Source organism: Carassius gibelio, chromosome B5, assembly GCF_023724105.1.
Source record: "Carassius gibelio isolate Cgi1373 ecotype wild population from Czech Republic chromosome B5, carGib1.2-hapl.c, whole genome shotgun sequence".
NCBI lineage: Eukaryota > Metazoa > Chordata > Actinopteri > Cypriniformes > Cyprinidae > Carassius > Carassius gibelio.
The window spans coordinates 5,833,697-5,838,953 of record NC_068400.1 but is presented as its reverse complement, the minus strand read 5'-3'; positions in this window follow the sequence as shown (position 1 = coordinate 5,838,953).

Genomic DNA, 5,257 nt, shown 5'->3' with positions numbered 1-5,257 from the left:
CCCAGCTCCAGGAACTTCGAAGACAGACATCTGCCAGATCGGAGGACCCCACTAGCCTCTCCTCTACCCATCATGAACCTGAGCCTCATACCAACAACCCACCTCCCTATGATGGGAACCCTAACTCCTGCAGAGCCTTCCTGTCTCAGTGCTCCCTAGTCTTCGCCCTCCAGCCCCTCAGATATGCCCAGGAAGAGACTAAGGTGGCTTATGTTTTAACCCTCCTTACAGGCTGCGCCCGTGACTGGGGAACTTCAGTATGGGAGGCCCGGGCTCCCTTTTGTGCTTCTTTTGAGGACTTTCGACAGGAGATGGTCAAGTTATTTGATCGTTCTGCTTGGGGTGATGAGGCAGCAGCCCAGCTGGCACGGCTACGGCAAGGAGGCCGTTCAGTGACTGAGTTTGCCATTGAATTCAAAACCTTAGCAGCGGCCTGTGACTGGAATGAGGGGTTTTGCAGAGCCGTGTTCCGCGCTGTACTAGATGAGGAGATCCAAGACAAGATCGCCACCCAAGAGCTTCCACGCAGTTTTGATGATCTGGTCGACTTAGCCCTTCGCGTAGAGAGCCGCCTTTGCCTTCGTCACCAACAACTGACTGCTCGCACTTCTTGGAGGGTAGGAGAAATGACCAGCGAATCCACCCGGTCCTGCCTCTGCCATCTCCTGCTGACCCTGAACCTATGCAGGTGGGACGTCTGCGTCTAACTCCTCAGCTGAAGCAAGAGAGACTCACCCGGGGCTTATGTTTCTACTGCGGGAGGGCCGGACACTTCGTCGGAAAATGCCAGCTAAAAGCCAGGGCCCATCAGTAGCCAGGGGGATTCTGGTGGGCACATCTCCTCTTAATTTCCCCCACTCTTCCCGCACACTACTTCCCGTGGGTGTCCAGTTTGGAGGCTCTAGTCACTCCTGTTCGGCCCTGGTGGATTCTGGGGCTGGTGGTAGTTTCATGGATACGGCACTGGCCAAGCAGTGGGGAATTCCTGCCATTCTCCTCTCTACTCCTATCTCTGTTCGGTCTCTTGATGATTGTCCTATCACCACCATCACTCACCTCACCCCTCCTGTAAGTCTTATTGTTTCGGGCAATCACCATGAGATAACCGAGCTGTACCTTCTTGATTCCCCGAGTGCCCCCGTGGTTCTGGGACACCCGTGGTTGGTGCAGCACGGCCCTCGTGTGGATTAGGCCAGAAACTCAGTCTTGTCTTGGAAGCAGTCTTGTCTTGAGTCTTGTTTGGGTTCTGCCTCTTTTCCTGGTGCTGTGTTTCCTGTTGTACAGGTGAATGATGCTGATCTGTCCAGGGTGCCGGAGGAGTACTGTGATCTGCGGCAGGTCTTCAGCAAGTCCCGGGCTGTGTCCCTGCCTCCTCACCTGCCTTATGATTGTGCCATCAACCTCCTCCCAGGCACTTATCCGCCCAGGGGTCGGTTATATTCCCTGTCTGGTCCAGAAAGAGAGGCTATGGACAAATATATTCGTGAGTCCCTTGATGCCGGTCTCATCCGTCCCTCCTCGTCTCCTGCCGGCGCAGGATTCTTCTTTGTTAAGAAGAAGGATGGCTCCTTGCGCCCTTGTATTGATTATAGAGGTTTGAATGACATTACCATTAAGAATAGGTACCCCCGTCCCTTAATGTCATCTGCCTTTGAACTTTTGCAGGGAGCCAAGGTCTTCAGTAAGTTGGACCTCCGTAATGCCTATCACCTGGTTCGGATTCGAGAGGGGGATGAGTGGAAGACAGCATTCATCACTCCTTCGGGACATTATGAGTACCGGGTGCTACCCTTTGGCCTGACGAATCCCCCAGCTGTCTTCCAGGCCCTGGTTAATGACGTATTGCAAGACATGGTTAACAAGTTTGTCTTTGTGTACCTTGATGTCTTTCTTATTTTTTCTCCTTCACTTCTGGTACACACCCAACAGGTGCGCCAGGTGCTACAACAGCTGCTGGAGAACCAGCTATACGTTAAAGCAGAGAAGTGCATTTTCCACTCAAAGTCAGTTCCCTTCCTGGGCTATATCATTTTGGCGGAGGGAATCAAAGCAGATCCCGCTAAGATAAGGGCCGTAGCCGAGTTGGCACCTCCAGACTCATGCAAGGCACTGCAGCGGTTTCTGGGATTTGCCAACTTCTACAGGCGTTTCATCAGAAACTTTAGTCAGGTTGCTGCACCCTTGACAGCTCTTACCACCACTAAGGTACCGTTTAGGTGGAATTTGAAGGCTCAGAAGGCTTTAATGACCTAAAGTCCCGGTTCATTTCTGCTCCTGTTCTTTCATTTCCAGACCCTGAACGTCAGTTTATTGTGGAGGTGGATGCTTCTGAGATTGGAGTAGGTGCGGTCCTTTCTCAGAGGTCCCCCAGACTACTACTCTCACCGCCTGAGCCCAGCAGAACAGAATTATGACGTAGAGAACCGGGAGCTGTTGGGTGAGTGGCGTCACTGGTTGGAGGGGTCAGCGCAGCCCTTCTTGGTTTGGACGGACCATAAAAATTTGGAATACGTCCGTTCGGCCAAGAGGGTGAGTTCACACCAGGCCCGATGGGCACTCTTCTTTGGCCTGTTCAGCTTCTCTCTCTCGTATCACCCAGGCTCCAAAAATGTTAAACCTGATGCCCTCTCCCGTCTTTACAGGGATAACAAGAGAACCGGTGCACCAACTGAGACCATTATCCCTAAAGAAATTGTGTTGGGGTCCCTCTCCTGGGACGTAGAGAGGAGAGTGCTGGAAGCCATACGAGAGAGAGAGGTGCCAAGGGGGTGCCCAGAGGGTAGACTTTTCGTGCTAGCTGTGCTGCGCCCTGAAGTCCTCCAGTGGGGGCATTCATCCAAGTTAGTCTGTCATCCTGGGGTTCGGAGATCTCTGGCTGCCATCCGCCAGCGATTTTGGTGGCCATCCATGGCCCAGGACATCAGGCAGTTTGTGTTTGCCTGCCCAATTTGCGCCCAGAACAAGAGTTCTAATCAGCCTCCTGTTGGTCTGCTACACCCCTTACCCATCCCCTCCCGCCCCTGGTCACACATAGCCCTTGACTTTGTCACTGGTCTTCCACCATCGAGGGGTAACACTGTAGTGTTGACGGTGGTTGATCGCTTCTCTAAAGCAGCCCATTTCATCCCCCTTCCCAAACTGCCTTCAGGAGACAGCTCAAGTGGTGGTTGACCACATCTTTCGGATTCATGGCCTTCCAGTGGACGTGGTTTCTCATAGGGGGCCACAGTTTGTCTCCCAGTTCTGGAAGGAGTTCTGTCGACAGATCGGGGCCTCTACGAGTCTGTCGACAGGTTTTCACCCTCAGACCAATGGGCAGTCCGAGCGGGCAAACCAGGTTCTAGAACAAGCTCTCCGCTGCCTGACGTCCCATAATCCGAGTTCTTGGAGCCAACAGTTATCCTGGATTGAAAATGCCCATAACTCCTTGCCAGTGGCGGCCACGAGTATGTCTTCATTCCAGTGCTCCATTGGTTTTCAACCTCCTATGTTCCCCTCACAGGAGCCCGATGCTACTGTTCCGTCTGCCTTAGCCTTCGTCCGCAGGTGTCGCCGCACCTGGAGGAGGGCTGAGGAAACCTTGGCTCGGGTTTCCAGATGAACCAAAGCAGCGGCTGACAGTCACCATATTCCTGCTCCCCACTACGTATGTGGTCAGAAAGTATGGCTATCAACCAAGGACCTTCCTCTCCGGGTGGCTTCTCGCAAGTTAGCCCCCAGGTTCATGGGGCCATATCAGATCACCAAGGTATTGAGTCCGGTGGGGGTAAAGCTCAAGTTACCTCCCATACTTGGTCGGGTACACCCAGTCTTTCATGTTTCTCGGGTCAAGCCTGTGTTTCATTCTCGCCTTAACCCATCTGCTACTAACCCTCCCCCTCCCCCTCCCCGTCTAGTGGATGGTTCCCCAGCCTTCACTGTCAGGAGGTTGCTGGATGTCAGAAATCGAGGTCGGGGATTTCAGAATCGGATGAGAGGAGTTGGGTCCCGTTTTGGCCAGTTTTGTTTTCATCCTCTAGTTTAGTTTTTTCCCCCCTCCTCCTGCTTTCAGGCAGCGCTATTCTTCAGCCTTCCGGGTTCGCGATCACCGACCGCTGTAACTCTTCTTCTTCGACGCGCTGCAGCGTGCCACCAGTTCCCCACCTCAACAGCGCCCCCGCCTCCCTGTCAGTTTATCTGGGCATTGCATCAGTGGATTTCCAAGTGGAATTCATCCAGGAGGCTCCTTTGGATCTGCCCCAGACTGCCCTGTTCCTGGATTGTTTTTGTTTGTTAATTTTATTTTTTTTCTGTAATGTTTCTTTGACATTAAAGCCCATCTAATAAACTGACCCTGTTTCAGCACCTGCAACTGGGTCCCAGTCTCGCTCTGACAGGAGGTGCAAGAGATGCTGGAGATTTCTTCTACATGGAATTTTAATTCAAAGACTTACAGAAGATGTATAACAGCCAACAAAGGAACTCGAAATCTACTATTAACGAAAGGACAACAAAGGAACTTAAAATCTTCTATTAACGAAATCACTATTTATACACAGGACAAGACAAATGGGAGGATGGGGAACACCTTGGATGAAACAACATATGAAACACATGGGGGCTAATTAAGTCTGACATAACACTCCCTCTGGAAGGCGAGGCCACATCACATCCAATGGAGAAGGGGGGTGGGCACTGGACAGTGGCCTACAAGAGCAGATCCGGTTTGGGGTTCCATGCTGATCTGGGGACTCGGGAGTCCATGGTGGAACAGGAGACTCAGGAGGCCATGACAGATGTGGGGACTCAGTCGGCCATGACAGAACAGATAAAAAAAAAAAAAACTAAAACTTGGGGAAATGTACAGGTCTGTACTCAGGGCCTGGAGCCCTCCTTGGGCTTGATGGGGGACCAGGAGGCCATCCTGGGCTTAACTGGGAATCGGATACTGGAGGGTGTTCTGGAAGGCATTTACGAGTCACTTACGAGGAATAGGCACTAGAGTGAGATTTGGGGCTGGCAGACTTGCTGCATTTATGTTCGTTGGGCTTGCCATATTAATGTTCGTCGGACTTGCCACATTAAAGTCCTTTTAACTTTGCATGGTATATGAACCGGTGACGGGCTTGACTTGGGGACAGCTGGTTGATGGGTCCCGGATTGGGATCGGAGGATCTCCAGACACCGGATGACTGCCTCCTTCCAGCCGAGGTTGGTGGTGTCTAGGAGCTCCGCGGTGCGATGATAAGTCATCCCAATCTAGAACAGTGTCACCAGG